The following is a 19,683-nucleotide window of genomic DNA, read 5'->3' as shown; positions in this document are numbered from 1 at the left end:
ATTAGATATTTGAGAGGTGGAATGAGAGGACTTGGTTCTTTGGTTGTGAGGGGTGAGAGGAGAAGGAAGTATGGAAGCTGAAGCCTTGGCAGCCAGTGACAGGGTAAGGATAGTCTACTGTGGGGTGGCATCCCTGGTTCATCCTCCATCCAGAAAAAAGAGACCAAATATGGGGACTTCTGCCTAGTACTGGGGACCACTGGAGGTGGGCTGCTGAGAGAATGTCTGGGTGGGAGGGTGCTTCTTCTCTCCTTCAGGTATGCTGGGAGCTGTCAGCTTGAGGGATGGGAAGTGGTGACAATGTAAGCAGGGAGTGGGCGCCCTGTGGAGGTGGGCTGTCTTTGGGGCAGAGCCCATGGTGTGAAGGGCGATGAGTTTCCGGAGGAGCTGGTGGGGACTCTCTGGAGGTGGGAGGTTGCCATGGGGCTAGGCAGACTAGCCATCTCCAAAGGCAACAGGAGGGTGACTGGTGCCTCTAGCACCAACACCACCACACCCCCACGCCCCCAGGTAGGTGTATGTGTGAGCCTGTGAGCCCTGGGAGCCAGAGCAATGGATGTTCTTACCTGAGCTGGGGGTAACGAGGCGGCTTCCTTCCTTGCACCAGGGGACCGGGTCTGAGGTAGAGGTCCCTTGCCCCCGGTCCTCCAGATGCTACTACTTTTGGAGGACCCAGGATCGGGAGAAGAATTAGGGGACAGAAGAACAGGTTACAGAGGAAGAGTGGAGGGGGAGGGGTCTAGGGCCTCCGCCCAGCGGGGTTGCTCAGAGGGCCCGGCCCCACCCGCGTTACCTGAGGCCGCTCGCCGGGTCTCCGGATCGCTCTGAGCCTCGGCGGGCCGCGGAGGCTAGGCTGGCTCACGGGCTGGCAGCTGGGCTTCCCAAGGTCCACGCCGGAGCCGCCTCCCAGCTCTTGTATCACTATGTGCCCCTGGAAGGAGACACGATTTGCATAAGCCCCGCCCCACCCCGAGCAACTTGGACGTCGATTGGCTCTGCGGGGCCGAGTGGCAGGCGGGGTTTCAGGTGGGGATGGGGTGGCCAGTGAGGCCCAGCCACAGAAGCGCGCCCCGCCCGCCAGCGCTGACCTTCTCCGAGTCTCCAGGATGCGGGAGGACTGTACCCCTATCTTTACCCCTTCCCTGAGGCTCAGACCCCGGGTCACAGTCTGGGGTGAAAACTACCGACAATTGAAGTGGATTCACAAAAACAACCGCACCGTTGCTATGGAAACGAGAGAACCACAGCCGAATCTCTAAGCCCTCTCTTCCTGGGCCCCAGCGGGGGTGGGGGTGGAAGAGGGGATGACTCACAAAATGAGACCCCCCCCTCTCCATATCCCACCCGAAACTGGAGAGAGAAAACGAGCAGTGCCGAGTGACAGGTGGGGGAGAGAAGAGATGGAATGGTCAGCAGCTCATGCCTTTGCATCACCCGCCCCCCATAACCCACCCTCCTCACTCCATGAAACAGAGAGGAGGGTAGGTGTACGCAGAGAGCGCAGTATGGATGCTGACTATTCAACCTCTACCTGTCCCCAAGCTAGACTACCCCGGCAGCTCTTAATTCCATCCCTTCTCAGACAAGCTCTATCCTTATTTCTGGAAGACCCCCAAAAGGCCTCTCGTATTGTCTCGTAGAAGGACCCCTCTACCTACCTCAAGGACCCCTGCATTCCCCACCCTCCGGTGTTCCCTGCCCTAGATGGAGCCTGTCCCCAGCCGCCGCCAGTCTCCGGCTTCGGATGTTGACACAAACCCGAGGCGGTTTACACTGAGCGGGTCTGGAAGGTTTCAGGGCCCCGGGAACACCTCCTCCCCGCGTTTGGGGGTCTCCCCAAAGCCTGGCCACGCCATTCAGGCAGCACCGGCGTGTGAGGGCTCACAACTTAAGGAGGTAGAAAGGAACCCTTTTATGCCAAAGTGGGGGTGAAAGGCGAGCAGAAATGCCTGGGCTGGGCCACGTGCGAGGGAGGGCCTTGTAGGGATCTATCAAAAGTGGGGCGGGATGCCTGGAGATTGGTCGAATGGGATCGCAGATGCTAAGAAGCAGGTCTTCTGTCCAAGCAGCAAATGTAGAATTGGGAGGGCGATGGGGGATGGGGACAGGCCTGCCACCAGTGGAGATGAGGTTTCTGGGGCTGATCCAGAAACCTCCAGGACAGGCAGGCTGGAGAGGAACCAATAGGCCCCGTTCCTGCCTTGATTTTGCTGTCCCATTCTCCTGGCTGCATGATGTGTCTCTATGGGTCTCTCTGGGGCCCTAGCTGGGGTTTAGGGGCTCCTCGATGGAGCCTAGCAGGGAGCTAGGGACCTGCCCCTCCAGATAGGAGGCACCTCTCTGGCATCTTTTGTTGGTGACTATAAGGGACAGGTGTTAGAAAGCCCTCTTTTGCTTTCCAGGCAACTCCTCTGCTCTGGGCCCTGGGGACCCAGAGGTGGGCAGAAACTGTCCTGCTTTTAGTTAACCATAGTACAAGGCACAAGGAAGTGGGGATAGGCAGCATTTGCTGGAAATAGTATCTGAAACCCTAAAATGGAGTCCCATTTTTGCAGATGTTTCTATATGTGACCATGAGTAAGACCTTTCTCACTCTGGGTCTCCTAGTCTGCAAAATGTGGGAGCTAGTACAGAAGATCCAGTGGAACAGGGGAAGAATTTCAAGCTGGAGTTTAAAGAAAGTATCACACTGAACAGAGTTAGATGGGACTGAATCTCTACTCTATGAGGCAGGTGCTAATGTTACCACTAGGCAACATATTGAGAGCTTACTTTGTGCCAGGTGCTATTCTAGAACTTTACAGTAGTCCCTTTCACTGGTGTTTTTGCTTTCTGTGGTTTTAGTTACCTGCAGTCAATCATAGTCTGAAAATATTAAATAGAAAGTTTCAGAAATAAAAAATTTATAAGTTTTAAAGTGTACTCTGTTCTGAGTAACAAGATGAAATCTCATGCCATCCCTCTCCATCTCTCCATCCTGCCTTGGACATGAATTATCCTTTTGTCCAATGTATCCATGCTATATATACAATCTGCCTGTTAGTTATAGTTAGTGGGTTATCATAGTGCTTGGTTTCAAGTTATCCTTATTTTACTTAATAATAGCTGCAACCAGAGTAGTGATGCTGGCATTTTGGGTATGCCAAAGAGAATCCATAAAAGATGTCCTTTAAGTAAAAAAGTGAAAATTCTTGACTTAATAAAATTGTTTGCTGATTGTTAAGAGCTGTAACAAGCATGATTCTTCTATCCATGAAATTGTGAAGAAAGGAAAAGAAATGAATGTTAATTTTGATTTTGTACCTCAAACTACAAAAGTCATGGCTTAGTTAAAATGAAACAGGCATTAAATTATAGGGTTCTATACATCTGCAGTTAAGACATCTTCTTAGAGTCTTGAAATATATTACTCATGGATAAAGAGGAACTACAATATATATGCATATTACTTAATTTACTCCCAATAATAACTCTATCAGGCAGGCCCTATTATTACCCCACTTAACAAATAAGGAAAAGGAAGCCAATAATAGTTAGGTTTTATTGCCCCAAGTTCACATAGTAAGGAAGTCTACAGAGCTGGGATTTGAACCCATGCAGTCTGTGGGCTAGAGCCCACAGTCCTAGCCGTACACAATACTGCTTCCTTAAGGTCCTTCAGTTCCTTGGATTGGAATATTCATATGTGATTCCCCAAGGCATTAGAAAACTCCTGAAAATAGCTTCTCATTCTCAGGCAAGTAAGACATAGGATTCCAATAACATAAAAGAGCTGGTATTAGTGAGGATAGGTCCTCCTAAATGGAAAGAGCCAATACGTGGTTCTCCTGATCATCCCCATTTTTTGTATTTTGGAGGTACAGGGAATTGAACCAAGGAGCACTTTACCACGTAGTCATATCCCCAACCCTTATTATTTTTTATTTTGAGACAGGGTCTCACAAAGTTCCTTAGGGACTTGATAGTTTGCTGAGACTGGCCTTGAATTCACGATCCTCCTGCCTCAGCTTCTTGAGTACTGGGATTACAGGCGTGCACCACTGCACCTGGCCTGTCCCCATCTACTGGGCAGGACCACCCATGCAGCCTCACCCCTGAATCATCTTGAGGCCCAGAGACTATTCATGAGCTCATCTGTACCTGCTTACAATGCTCAACTCTGAGACCCTGGTTCCCTTAGGTTTGATGTTTAAAGCAATAATAGCTGACATTGACTGAGTTATTTCACTGTGCACCAAACTCTCTGCCATATCCTTTATCTGAATCTTCTCATTGTATCCTAAAGATGACCATTCTCGGGGTTAGTATTCAAAATATCTAATATCTAATATTCCATCTTTAGCGTTACCAATCAGAATGCATGCTGGTCTTAGTGCTAGATCAAGGTCTTGGTAGCTCTCTGTTCTGTGAAGAGTTAACAAGAATTATTGGATCAAATAAGCCAAACAGGGGAGATGTCAGGGTCCTCTGAAGCCAAAGGGTATGATTGTCTATTTACCAATCAATGTGGAAGTATTTTGATGTTTTCACAACCAGTTTAGCTGTGCTGGTGCATAAGAACAGAATTTCAGCCCCTTTATTTCATGACAGTGGATGGAGGTTCAGAGGGGTTAGATAACTTGCTCATTTTAACACGGTTCATTAGCAGCAGAACTGGGATTCCATCCTAGGTCTGAATCCAAGGCCCATATCCTAATCACGGACCATTCTGTGTGCCTGAGAAGGAATAGTGACACAACTATGTTGTGGAGCTGGAGGTTAAACCAAAGAGTTGTGGCTTAAGTTCTGAGACTATGTCATGGCCTTGCTGTTCTCAGGGGTGGAGTCTTGGTGAACATCAGTTCTATGTAGAATGAGGAAGGCAGAGCAAACTGCCAAGAAAGAGAGCATGGTTGTGCAGGAGACCCCAAAAGAGGTCATGGAGGGAATTGAGGGTAGAGAGTGGTCACTTCAATTCACTCACCAAACTGCTAGCATTCCTCTCATCCCCGGTCTAGTACAGCGCATTTATGGCATTTATGACGGATAATGTTTCTCTGATTCCCTGGGTTTTCTCCACTAAAGCTAGTGTAGCCTGGTGACAGCTGGAATTCCCCTGGGTCCTAGATAGTTCACAATCTCCTCTGTGGTTGGGAGAGAGTGAGATCACCATAGTTGATGTCCTTCCCTTTTTCTTATTGGCTAAACAGGACTTTTTTTTTTTTTTAATTTCTAAAACAGAAATCAATCACTATGTGAGCATGTGGGGGTGGGGGGCGCATTTGTCTGTCTGTTTCCCCACCCCTTTGCTTGTTAATACATGATGACTAAAACGGTGGTACAAGAGTAAAGTTTTCTGTAATCCCTGAGTGATAACTTCAGGGAACCATGTGCTTCTACCTACCCTGTATGTATTCCCTCTTCTCCTGGAGAAGCCTGTGTGTGGTGGATAAACTCAAGCCAGCCTGCCTTCGTTTTTATCTCAGCCCTGCCACTTACCAGCTATGTGACCACAGGCGTACCCCAAGTTTAATCCCTAGAAACCCCCCCAAAAAGTTAATTTTTCTATGTCTGTTTCCTCATCTATAAAATAGGGATAATAAAGACAGTACTTATTTTACAGGGCTATCCTAAGAACAGATTTTCCTTCAGGAAATTACCTAGTCTTGGTTGTGTACTGTCTTGGTGGGAACTATCAATCCAGGTGTCTTGACTTTCCTTAGCCAAGGATTGGACATAGGGTTCAACTATATTATTCTCCCTCCCTCTCTTCTCCAAGCTAATCTGAATTTTGGGTACAGTGACTCAAGGGTAGGAGATGGTTAATACCTTTATTCTCGGACATGCCCCTGATGACTCCTTTGTTCCTGCTATCTGAAGTCCTCTTGGGTTTGGCTTGTCCTTTCCAATATCTGTATTTTCTGCTTTTTCCTTTCGTTTTGTAAGCTACCCCTCAAATTTTATTTCTTTTTTATTTCCTCCATGGATTATCTAGCTGTGATTTCTGTGTGCTTGCAAAGAAAAAAAAAAAATATATATATATATATATATATATATATATATATATAAAATTGACATATTTATCACCTGTTGCTCTTGGGTGACAAGTGACAGAGAATCCAGCCCACAATGGGTTAGGCAGAAAGTGAATGTAATGGGTCAAGCAAGGGGAAAATCCAGGCATAGATTGGACGTGAGAGCAGGCTGGATTCAGGGGCTTAACCAGAGTGATTAATATTTAATTTCCGGGACTTGGTTTTGCTCTTCTGAATGTTGTCTTCTTTCTTGAGATCCACATAAAGGCAAGATATCATCCAGTATCTCTAGGTGAGCACACTGTCTACTTGGAGTCCTATAGATGAGTACTTCTCTTTCCCAGGGCAGCCTCTCAAAGTTGTGAGCTGGTTCTCATTGGCCTGATTTGAGACCCATGGTAACCTCAAAATCAATCCCTGAAGACAGGGACATACATTGCTCTGATTGGCTGAGGTTGAGTCACCTGCCTGTCCCTAAAGCTGGCAAAAACAACAGAGGTGCCTAAAGTTTATAAAAACACATACACGCCGTACTATCAGAGTGCAGACTGCAAATAGATGGCACTCAAAGAGAAAACTGAAGATAAGTTAAAGAGGACACTATTTGCACAGGTTTGGGTAGGGTTATTGCCAAACTCCCTGGAGCTAGGACACTGGAGAGCCATTACTATTCCCAGGCCTCAGGGGACAGGGGAAGGAGCAAACTGCTCCTGTCCAAATAGGTTTCCAATGGGAGCTGTGGCCTTTGGTAAAGAAGCACAGCCACTACCCCACAGGTGACCTGGTAGAGATTGGAGGCGGATATAGAAAAATTACCTTGACCACCCTCCTTCTCTCCACACACTTTCCCATTTGTGTCTCCCACATCCAAGGGGAAGAAAGAGGGTCACAAGCCTAGTGGATGCAGTTCACCTGAAGTCTCCTGGGAGCAGAGCAGAGTGAATTAGAGAGTGAGGACAAGCAGAAAGTATAATCTCCAAGTGCATAAGCTCTCAAGTCAGACGAACTTGGACAGGTGACTTAACCTCAATGCAATTCAGTTTCCTAGTCTGTAAAGGGGAATATTAACAGAACTACTTGCTGTGTGAGGGTAAAGGTTTAGCAGAGTGCCTGCCTGACATGAGTAAGCAATATTCCCATAAATATATAAATCATATATTTAAGATACTATATGCACTGGGATAAAGTCTAAGCTGCTATAATAAATAGGCCCAAATGTGCAATGATTTAAATGCAGTAGAAGTTTATTTCTTGTTTATATACAGTTTGCATACTTGTTTACAGTCTCGGGTCCTTGCCAGTTGATGGGTGGTTTTCCTTGTGGGGACTTAAGGACCTAGGCCCTTTCTCCCTTGTGGTTCTGCCATCCCCTCGGGTCTCCAGTGAGTTAAAAGGGAAGGAGAGTAGAGGAGGCATGCCTGTTTCTAAATATTAGCTCTGGGCTGGGTGCAGTGGCCCATGGCTATAATTTCAGTGACTATGGAGGCTGAGAGAAGAGGATTGCAAGAGTGAGGCCAGCTTGGGGAACTTAGTGCGATCCTGCCTCAAAATAAAGACTAGAAAGGGCTGGGGATGTAGCTCATTGGTAAAGTGTCCTTAAGTCCCACCCCAGTACTGCAAATAAATAAATAAACAATTATAAAAGATTTGCTCTGGAAGGGGACACAGCATTTGCTCTCACATTCCAAGAAAACCAAACATCATTCTAGAATTTCAGAGAAGGATGTAATACAAGAGACAGTATACAAAAGTGTTTGAAGGATTAAAGGAGCAAAAGGCTGATGGAGAGGTTACCCAGAGATTGCAAACTGTAAGAAGCCACTACCACCCTGAGGCTGGAAGGTGATATGCTATTCAGAGCCCATGTGCGTTGGATCAGGGTTGGAGCTCCTGATGCCATGGACTCTGTAGGGTTACTGCCCTACAGGAAACCAGGAGCTCACACTCCTGCAGATGCTGTGGTCTGGAAGTCTGAAGTCACCCCCTTCTGTTACTGTCACTGCTAGAGCTAGAATTAGTGAATTTCATGCTGCTAAGGCTACTGGAGTGCAGGCCACCACCTACCCCCCCCCCCACTACCACCAAAAAATGCTGGGTGAGAGTTTTCATCTACCCTGCTGTTTTGCTGCTATTGCAGTTGCTGCTCCTACCATATCTAGAGAAAGGGGAAAAGCTTTTACCTTCCAAACTTCTACCAGTGAAACTCATTGGCACAACATACTAGGGAGTCAGTTGATAAAGGAATCTGAGAAATGAAGTGTACAGGCTTCCAGCCCCTTGCTGTACAGAGGGGAACATAGGATGAATAGCAGTGGGGGCAAACAGTGACTGGTACTATAACTTCAGTGTATTAAAGATTGTCATTTCAGCCACCTTCCTGAAGTGTTTGCCCAACTTCCAAACTAGTTTGACAATCTCCCTATCCCCAATGCTGGATTTCTATAAAGGAAGGGGAGGTACTCACCCCAGTTGCAGAGGGAGATAGGCTATCCTCTCACTTCATTCTTTGTAGGTTTTTATTGACTGACTGATTGGTACTGGAATGCTCAACCACTGAGCCACATCCCAAGCCCTTTTTATATATATTTTATTTTTATTTATTTATTTAGTAGTGCTGGGGATTGAACCCACGGACTTGTACATGCAAAAAAATTACTTTACCAACTGAGCCATATCCCCAGCTCTCTATATTTTTTATTTTGAGACAGAGTCTTGCTAAGTTGCTTAGGGCCTCACTAAGTTGCTGAGGCTGGGTTTGAACTCGCGATACTCCTGCCTCAGCCTCCTGAGCCTGCCTTATGGGTATATTTAAATGGTTCCTTTTCCTAAAACTCTAGGAAGGGGGACACCAAACAATTAGCTCAAAAAGTTTTGGAGTATCACCAAGAAGAGTAATGTGACTTATTTTCCAGTTTTATCTCAGCTGACGCATATAAGGTTTGTTGATCTGCCTCAGTGTTGCAATAGCAGGGGTGAGATGAGGTGGGAAGATGTATTGGAGATAGATGATGTGGTGGCAATGTCAACTAGAGAGAGGATGAAGGATGTGTCCTTGAATGGTCAATCCCTACGTCTCTACAGTTATAAAGGATGGAACCTGTAGCCCAAGCACTGACAGATGAAACTTTTTGCAGTGATGGAAATATTCTATATCTACACTGTCATGTCTAATACTAGTCAGGTGTGGCTATTGAAATGTGGCTAATGCAAATGAAAAACTGAATTTTAGATTTTTATTTAATTTAAACTTAAGTAACCACACGTAGATTATGGTTACTAGATTGGACAGTGCAGCTATAGATCTTAAAGCTAGGGGGAAAGAGGCTAGATAAGATGGCGAGCTGAAGGATTACTGGAACCTTTGTTAAGGAACATGATGTGCTGCCAATTGGGGATGTGTAGAAAAAAGATGTAGTTATATTCCAAGGGACCATTGATACTAAGAGAATAGTTTGGGGTTGAGCATCTAACCAGAAGGCCTGCAGAGACTCCAAGTATTTAGTATTCTATCCTGTATTCTATTCCTGACTCTAAGTATACAACCAAATTGGATTCATGGTGGTGAGACTGAAAATTCTCCTGGGCACAACAGAATAGCCACCCTGACTATTAAAATATCAAAACCCTTCCATACTACCTGGTAAATACCCACCTCCCCAAGTGCCTCCTTCCACACCAGCCACTCTATTCCCAGCCCCAGGACTCCCTGGACTTTTGAGCTACCTAGTCGCGTCTCTATTGCCCCTCCTCTGGCCTGGCATGGCCAGGGGCTTTCAAGGCCCTGCTCAGGGGATTGGCCAGTGACTTCCGATAGGTTGGTGTTGGCATCATCCTAGTTGTTACATATTTGGAACATCACCCCTGGTCTTGGGCATTGAAAGCACAGTCACTGATGTGAGGTTACTCATGTAGGAGAACACTGAGATGACCCTAAGGGAGCTGCTGGCCCCAACTCATTGTGGGCAGTCACAAGAGAAAAACCTTTTTCTTCTCTCCTTCCTCCTAAAATTGACACCAGGAAAACAATCACAAGGAGTGGGACAAGTGTGTAAGAACTGCCCCCTGCTCCCAGCCACTGGAACCTCAAGTCCCGCCCTTCATGGAATGGGTCCTAGGAAAGATTAAATGTGAGATTGAAAACTAATTTGGATGGAATTTCACTGACTGAAAGTGATTGAAATTATGGGTTGGGATGTGTTGGGTAGGAGGGTGACAGGAAAGAGCACCTCTGTTCCTGGTACTAACTTCCATATTGACCTCCTTCTTTTGTCTGCCATGGCTAGTCCCTGGCACAGACCCCCTCCTCATCTCTCATCACTGAGCCTTATTGTCCTATCCTTTGGACACTACACACACACACACACACACACACACACACACATCCCTACATGCCTGACATTCCTCAAAACCTTCTTAAAACTTCCAGAGGCCTCTGGAAATCTAAAATGGGCAGATCAAGTATCTAGGGGTCAGCCTGGCTCAAGCTTGAATAATTAGATATTGTATTCTGCGAGTCTGGAACTTTGAATGGAGAGGCACAGAAATCTTGTCATCAGAGCAGAATTGTATGGCTGGTGGTGCTCTAGGAAAAAAATAATTCTGCGATGTCTTGTTATGGGGACTCAGGTTCTCATCTTCTCTTTTGTGATGATTTCTTAGTTTTTCAATCTTTTCTTGGAGTCCCTGAGGTTTCCCATAACCCTTCTAACATGTCATTCTGCCTCTCCTCACCTCCCCACCCCTGCCTCCATCTCTCAGCCTCCGCCCTTTTTTCCCTTAAGTTAGCCAGAGCTGCTTTCTATGGATCGCAGCCAGAGGCATCTCAACTAATAAAGGCCATTCAAGGTCAGAGATAGAAGATGCAGTGAGGGGCAGCTGCCAGCAGAGGGGGCTGTGGACTCACTTTGAAGGGACCTCTGAGTGGCCCCAAAGGCCTTTGAAAGAAAGGTGGGTGGGAGAGCCAGACAGTGGCCAAAAAGTCCTTTCTGCAGCATTTTATCCCATAAAGAGCAGGGAGGCTGTACAAAAAGATTGTGAGATGGAAAGTCTGGGCCTTTGATCCAATCACAGCTACATCATTCTCTTCACTTACTGGTGACCTTGGGCAAGTCACCTAATCTTTCAGTTTTGCCACAGATAGAGCACCAGGATAGCACAGAGATGTACTTCAGGCCATGGGGACTCTTTCAGGTACCTTGAGATTTATGGTTCTAAACCTGGGTAGGTGAGACAGCTGGATATCTTCCTGGGAGAATTTGTGGTACTTCTGAGAACAGAAAATCCTAGAGCCCAGAACATGAGGATAGCCTAGGTAATCGAATTCATTCCTGATGTCTAGGATGATGAGACTGGGTCTGGGCCATGGCAGGGGCTGTGAAGCATCTTGGTGAGGGTATCCACCACTGAACATCTATGGCCTCCAGGGATAACCAGTTTGCTAGGAGGACACAGTGATGGTCTGATTGACTCACAGGTTCTCCCTGGACATAGCCCTTAGGTGCACAAGGGTTAGAGGTTGTGGGACATTAAAGTGTTTTTACCCAACCAGGATAACTTTTTTTTTTTTTTTTTTTGCTTGTTTGTTTTTGGTATCAGGGATTGAACCTGGGGTACTTAACCACTGAGCCCCATCCCTAGCCCCATTCCCCCGCCCCCGCCCCTTTTTAAATTTTGAGACAGTGTCTTGCTAGGTTGCTTAGGGCTTTGCTAAACTGCAGAGGCTGGCTTTAAACTTGAAATTCTCCTACCTCAGCCTCCCAAGATGCTGGGATTTCAGGTGTGTGCCACTGCACCCAGCAGAACTGGTCTTTGCATCTGGTTCTCTAGGTACCATGGCCTTATATATAGTAGGGATTGACATAAGGCCCCCATCTGTCCAGTTCACCAGTTCGCTGCTCTGGAACCACAACTGGGTCTCTCTGGGTCCCCTCCATGGGTGATGTTCCTGCTGATGTGGAGACTGAAGTCTCCTCAGATTGTCCCAGGGGCACCCTCAGTGGAATCAGTGTGTCCTATCATGGCCCTCAAGGAAGAGACCACATTATAACCTTCCCAGACATGGCCACCACAGCCCAGAGTTCATGTAGCTGAAGAGCATTGGGTAGAATAGCTTCCTCCAAAGGTCCTGGGTAATGCTCAGTAAGTAGATGCTCTCTGGTTTCTGCAGCATCTTCATGCCAACCAGCTTGAAGCCCAGCCTCTCAAAACCCTGGATCATAGCTCCACTGAGCTTCCACTGCACCCCATCGGGTTTCACTGAAATCAGAATCTGCTCTTGGGTCCAGGAGAGCCCTTTTGAGCTGGGGTGCATGAGCAGGCACAAGTTATTTTTTTCACTTTAAAACTCATTCAAGAGTCTGAGGTTCAATCCTCAGCACCAAATAAAAATAAAATAAAGGTATTGTGTCCAACTACAACTAAAACAAAACAAAACAAAAACAAAAACAAAAAAACTCATTCATTTCTCTGGATGGGGCAAGCTTGTAATTCCACTGACCTGGGAGGCTGAGGTGGGAGGACTGCAAGTTTGAGGCCAGCTTCAGCAACTTAGCAAGGCCCTAAGCAACTTAGCCAGAACCTGTCTCAAAATAAAAAGGGCTGAGGATATGGCTCAATGGCACCTCTGGGTTCAAATCCCTGGTACCAAAAAAAAAAAAGATTATTACAGCACCTTCCCATAGGGTTGTTGTAAGGATTTTAAAGCATTATCCACATAATGCAGCTAAAATCTGGCACATAGTCAACATTCAACAAATGTTAGTTGCCACGCTTGTCATTACTGTAAGACACTTGTAATTTTTTTCAAGATGAAGAACTGTTTTGCAGGGGCACCCAGCTGGAGCTGCATTTTAGATCTCAGCCTCCTTCCTTCCCACTGGACCAGAGCTGAGCTTTCCTGACTTCCACACTTCCACTGCTCTTCCCAACCCAGGCAGACTCCTGATGGGCCAGCTTCATGGTCACCCAACCTGTGCAGCCACACAGGGCCCAACTCTTGATTCAATGCTCAGCTGTTGCCATTTTGAAATTCTTAGTAACTTTTAAATAATGCCCCCATATTTACATTTGCATTGGGCCCCTGCAGTTAGGGGATTTTTCTTATTCTCTGGCAATTTGTGATTGCTTTCTAGTTGACCAGTTCCTCAAACAGTTTTCTGTAGAGTTTTTCCCTCTTTATTGCTCTATTGAGGATTTATGTGTTAATATTTTATCTTCAAAATGCTTGGGTTTTTATATTATTTTATTAACTTTTTATCTTTCAAATTGTTTAGCTTTTGGTTCTGTGTGTTCATTATGTTTCTTCTTTAATTTTATGGCTTCTTTAAAAAAATTCTGGTTTAATGATCTTACATTTTGTTCTTACAACCTTCTTAGCCCTTTAAATTGCATTTCTCATAAAATTTAATTGCATTACCTTTATAATATCTACTTCCATCTGACAGACACTGCCTTGAGAGGGCTGTTTCTCAGTCTTTGTCTAATGTATTTCACCCACTGATCAAAATACAGCAGCCTAATAATACCACTACTAAGTCAGAAAATGCTTTTAACATTTGGTGGAGACCCTTTCAGGTTATATAATATCTGTCTATTAATCTGCCTATCTATATAAAACTACATATATGTCTCTCTATTAACCTGTTTTTCTGATATAGTTAATTCATCTTTCTAAAACAATGTACATTTTTCTACAAAAATCACTTCTTAGTGTCTATGTCTTCCATTTCATAAACATGTCATAGTTTATTCAACCAGTCTGCTCTTTGGGGATTTTGAAGTATTGCTTACAGTTGTTCATTATTATAAATCATGGTATAGAGAATATTCTTATGGCTAAGCATTAGTTCACATCTGTGATTTACTCTTAGGATAAATTCAGGAAGGGGAAATTGCTGGATCAAAGAGTGTAAACTGTTTAAGAATTTTTCATCAAGTTTTTGACCATGAAATATATCCTCATGCTATAAATTCAAAACATACAAAAGGGATACACAGAGAGGTCTCTCTCTGCCTTCCCACCCCTCCCCATAATTCTCCAGTCATCCATTTCCCATCCCCAGTGTAACTCATATTACCAGTCATTAGGAACGTCTTTAAAGTTATTGACATAGGTTGGGCACGGTGGTGCACACCTGTAATCCCAGCAGCTCAGGAGGTTGAGGCAGGAGTTCAAAGCCAGCCTCAGGAATTTAGCACAGTTCTGTCTCAAAATAAAATACAAAACTTTATGGGGATGTGACTCAGTGGTTAACGCCTCTGCATTCAATCCTGGATACCAAAAAAAAAAAAAAAAAAGTATTTCATATTCATTGTAATACATTCAAATATCAAAGGAGAATACAGAATAAAAAGTAAAAGTCCTTTCCCTACCACTCAACTCCAATCCTGCTGCTTCCCCAAGGGCATCTTTCATTAAACTTTGAATCTTTACTTCCTTCCAGGCCATTTTTTCACTTGCAAACACACACACACACACACACACACACACACACACACACACACATATCACACACATCACACACTTGCTCCTAATTCATTTAATCATTTCCCTATTAATGGATATTTTCTTGATTTGAAGATGGTTTGAGTACACCACCAAGGATTCGTGTTTAAAATTTGATCCCCTTTTGTGAGCTGTTAGGAAGGTGAAACTTAATCTGACTGTGCTATTTAGAGGTGGGGTTTTGAGAGATTGTTAGAATTACATAGGTCATCAGGATGGAGCCCCATGATTGAATACTGGTGGCTTTATAAGAAGAGGGAAAGGGACCAGAAGATACACATGGACATGTACATCTCTGTCTCTCACCACGTGATACCCTGTACAGCCTTGGGACTCTGTCAGCAAGACGATCATCAGGTGTGGGCCCTTTAGACCAGAACCATGGGCCAAAATAAGCTTCTTTTCTTTATAAGTCAGCCAGCGTTAAATTTGGTTATAGTAACATAAACCAGATGAATATAGATGTTTATAATTATGTTCTACTTTTCTCTTATAGAAACTTTGCTATAGTAAACCTATACATAAACCAAGTCTCTTCTGTAGGGTGTCTAATAATGCTCTCTACCAATTAACACTCCATCACAGTATATTGAATTGATTATTTCCCATACATTTACCCAAATTGGGCATCATCTGTCTTTGACATTTGACAATTTAATTAAAGATTATATCTTGCTATTGATTTAACTTATGTCTCCTGATTATTACTGAAGTTGAGTATCTTTTTTTCTTTATATATATTAGTTGTAGGTGGACACAATACCTTTATTTTATTTATTTATATATTTATTTTTTGGTACCAGGAATTGAACTCAGGGGCACTCAACCACTGAGCCACATCCCCAGCCCTATTTTGCATTTTATTTAGATACAGGGTTTCACTGAGTCAGTTGCTTAGGGCCTTGCTGTTGCTGAGGCTGGCTTTGAACTCAGGATCCTCTGTCTCAGCTCCCTAGCCACTGGGATTACAAGCATGCACCACCACCACACCCAGCGCCTTTATTTGATTTTTATGTGGTGCTGATGATTGAACCCAGTGCCTCACACATGCCAGGCGAGCACTCTACCACTGAGCCCCAGCCCCACCCTGAAATTGAGTATCTTTCATATGATTTTCTATTTACTTATGACTTCTATTTACTTATGACTTGTCTTTTTTATACTCTCGGGCCAGTTTTTATTGGGTTATCTTTTTCTTATTAATTTGTAGTATCTCCTTATGTGCTATAAATCAAACCTCTTGCCTTTCATATAAATAGTAAATATTTTTCTCAGTCGGAGCCTTTTAGCTTTGTTTAAGATATTTTTTGGCCCACATAAATTTCTCATTTTACATAGTAAAATCTCATCCATTTCTACAATTCCTTCTGGTCTTTTTATAGTTATGTTCAAGTCTTTGCTCAATCTGGAATTTATTCTGACATGTTGTGAGGTAAGTACTCAACTTTATTTTTATCCTTCTTTTACCTTTTAAATCCATTTCTAAGTGGGTTGAAATCATTTTTGTATCATCTAGGTGAAAATAGCAAGATGAAAATTCCTTAGGAAAGGATTATTGGGAGTCTTATGGGGGCCTACTGGTAATCTCTCTGTGACATTCAAATTTCTCTTTGACAATGTTCCATGTTCAAATTATTTTTGGCCATACACTAAACTATGGGTGTCAGCTGGTTGATACCTATAAAGATCTGGTTTCAGGGAAAATGGAGGCCAAAGGAAGAGAAATCAAGGAAAGTAATAGATGGGTTTGGGGGAACTTCTAGGGGTTTAAATTGTCAAACACTGGGTAGGAAAGAGAGGGCCCAGAATAAAATAAATCTGAAAAGAATGAAGACACTGTTTTTGACTGCATAGTGGAAATGTTTTCCCTATTTAAAAAGAACAAACAAAATTGAATTTTGAAAGGAGAATTTACAGATGGAATACCTCTAATTAAATCACCCAATTCTGCCCACCTCCTACCTCTACAGTGGCAGAAACCCTGCTGAGCAGGGCCATCAACAGGTAGGCACTCAGGAAGTTTGTGGCCATTGATAAAATATTGAAATACTAACATGCTACTTGGCAAATGGAAAATAGTAACTGCAATAAATAATCAAATTAATTATCAGTAGAAGTTATAAGTCCATTAGGATACCGTCAGGACTACTGATGAATGAGCTTCCCAAAATAGCAACTCTTGAGAAACAGCCACACTCTCTGCCTCTTCGCCCACAAATCGGCAGACAGCACGACAGCATTGCTCATTCTTTATGAGGAACTCTGAGCTTCAGTGGAATCATCAGTTTATCTTTATCCTAAATTACTCATTTGTTAGTGCTTCCAAAGAATGTAGCCTTTACTTAGGTTTTAATGTTTGCTCATTGTAATACTTGCATCAGGTGTGCAGGGTTTGGTTTTCTTGAATGATCCAGCATGTCCAAAAACATTTAAAAGATGGACACCTAGGATGAAGATGCATCTCTTGTTGCAACTGCCACTACCTCTGGGTAACTGAAATGGCCTCAGTTATGGTTTGCCTTCCTCCATGCTTGTTCCTATACAGAAACCAGAATGATCTTTCAAAAGCAAAAGCTATTCTTTCAGGCCACCTTTCTACCTCCCCTCTGGCCCCATTTTATAGATCTCATCCCATCATTCACTTTCCTCTGCTACAGGAGTACTCAAGAGAAACGGAACCAATGGGGTGTGTATTTACACACAGAGAGAAAGGTCTATTCTAGGGAATTGGCTCATGTGATTTGGAGGCAGGCAAGTCTGAAATTTGCAGGGCAGGCTGGCAGGCTGGAAAAAGCTGATTTTGCAGTCTTGAGTGGGAAGTCTGAAAACTTGAGTAGAATTTCTATGTTGCAGGCTGGAGACAGATTTACCTTCGTTGCCTGGGGGACTTGTCTATGCTCTCAGGACCTTCAACTGATGGAAATGAGACCTACCCACATTATGGAGGGTAATCTGCTTTACTCAAAGTCTACTGATTTAAATGTTGATTAAATCCAAAAAAAGTACCTTTATAGTAACAGCTAGTGTTTGAATGAGCAACCAAGCACCATATTCTAGCCATGTTGACCCATAAAATTAATGTCACACAACCTCTTTGCCACCTTTGGTGGGACTAAGTGCTATCTCAGGGCCTTCATGCTTACTTTTCTCTCTGCCCAAAGGTCCTGCTCCACATATTCTTGTGGTTCCAAGGCAGCTAGCTGCCCAGCTGGCTCCCTCACCTCCTTTCAATTTTACTGGATGAAGCCCTCTCTGGTAGCCCTGTTGCAAGTCTCCTCCAGCCCAGCACTCCCAGCCCTTTCTGCTGGCCTTCTGTGTAGTGGTCTCAAGTGTGGTGAGCCTCAAAGGTGCATTTTCTACTCTGTTACATTCTAGACACAAACAATTTTGTCCTGGACTATAAGCTCCTTAATAGTTTGGACCTTATTTAACTTGCATACTGGGCCAGTGATTAAACTGTTATCCTCTGCTCCAAACCCTCCCTTCTATAATCTGCTTTGTGAGACTAGGGCCGGGGCTCTGAAAACTACATTTCTGCTCTACTAGCTAGCTCCCTGTTGGGCTCTGTCCATAGGGGACTCTACAGGGTGTTCTCAGGGAACCCAGGGAATTGTTTTCATCACATATGGTAAGACCTGAAGAAATTATATCACGAAGGAAGAAGCATCTCACAGCCCCCTAGAGCAGGAGTCATGCTGCCTCGTGGCATGGGAGGGGGCACACGGAGAAGCACCAGGGTCAATTAGAAGGCAGAGGGAGCAAGGGGCATGTGTGGGCCAGAGTGTTTTTACTGTAGTTTTCACTGGAAGGAACAGGAAAGGCAGGGTAAGCAGCCATGGGATCAGGTAGTTGGGGACAATTTCGGCAGACCTGGGGGATAGGAGTTGTCCATTACGAGGCCCTGGTGATTAAGTCAGATGGATGGGGGCCCAGCTCCAGAGCCTGATAGATTTGGCGGTTGGGGTTCTAGACTCCAGTTTGCTTGGTTTGCAAATGAAAGGCAAGCTCTAGGGAGAGCTGTTTGCTATCTTTAGGAACTTGCTAATCCTGGAAGGGACAGGCCCTCTACTGTCTGTAAGGCCCCAAGATGTCAAAGCATCAAATAAAATAAAATTAAGACATGATTAATGCACAGGGAAAAAACATGAAAGGATGGAGGTGGGAGAAGAGACTCACTTCCTCTGTTGGTTCCCTGTGAACTTCCTGTGGGCTCTCTGATGGTTTACATTTTATGAGCATCACTCTCAAAGGGCTCTATTCCACTCCCTAGCAACAGCAGGGTTTTCCTGTAGCAGAGACTAAGACTAGTTTACAATTTCCCACCACATGCAGAGCCAACCCCACTGTGTTCTTCTCAGAGACACCAGCACCAGCCCTCCAGTATCCCATCCCCAAGAGTCTGAGTCTCAGACCCGTGGGACCCTCTTCCAGATTCAGAGATAACAACTTCATCCAAGCAGTGACCCAATCTCCAAGGTCTGAGTTTTAGCTCAGCAGAGTTTCCTTCTAAACTTACAAATTTTAATAATTCAAACTCTCTTATTCCCTCAGCCTAGGAGTGGCAGCTCCTTCCTAAAATTCCCACCCATATGTCATGCTGGTGTTTTTTACTGCCCTTTTAGCTACCATGTTAAAACTTCATACATAGCTAGCAATTACTTATATTCAACTCTCTTTCTTTAAATTATTAGTGAGGTTCTTTCTCCTGATAGGGCCATGGCTGACTGAGAAATCAGTGCCACGAGTAGTTCCAGGAAACAGATCTTCAAATATAGGACTTTCTTTTCTTTCTTTTTTCCTTTTCTTTATTGTTTTGCTTTTCTTGAATTTGAATTCAGTGCTGAGTTCCTTGCCCATGTAAAATGGGGTACTAGCAATCCATGGCATACAGTGACATCACAATTAATAAAATCATTACTTATGCTTAATAGAGATGAAGTGTCTATTGCAAGTTCCTTGGGGGACAAGTAGCTCTTCCATTTGGTCATATGGACTAGGATGTGAGACAGATTGTTTTAAATGCACTAGACTGCTTATAGAAAGAAAATGATAAGTTCAGCAGAATAGTTGACCAAATTGGAGGAGTAATTAATATAACTTAGAAATGGATGCTATGAATATCCCCCCAAAGACGGATACAATGATTACTGAAATAGCATCCTCTTA

General features: G+C 44.2%; 1 pseudogene; it reads right to left on the bottom strand.

Moving 5' to 3' along the window:
• Positions 1 to 6,908: 6,908 nt before the first annotated feature.
• On the bottom strand, positions 6,909 to 12,189 carry LOC143404503 (nucleoside diphosphate kinase, mitochondrial pseudogene; annotated as a pseudogene).
• Between the last annotated feature and the right edge of the window lie 7,494 nt (positions 12,190 to 19,683).

This window comes from Callospermophilus lateralis, chromosome 7, assembly GCF_048772815.1.
Source record: "Callospermophilus lateralis isolate mCalLat2 chromosome 7, mCalLat2.hap1, whole genome shotgun sequence".
Lineage (NCBI taxonomy): Eukaryota > Metazoa > Chordata > Mammalia > Rodentia > Sciuridae > Callospermophilus > Callospermophilus lateralis.
Note: the sequence above shows the minus strand (reverse complement) of the source record. Positions and strands in the feature narration are given on the sequence as shown.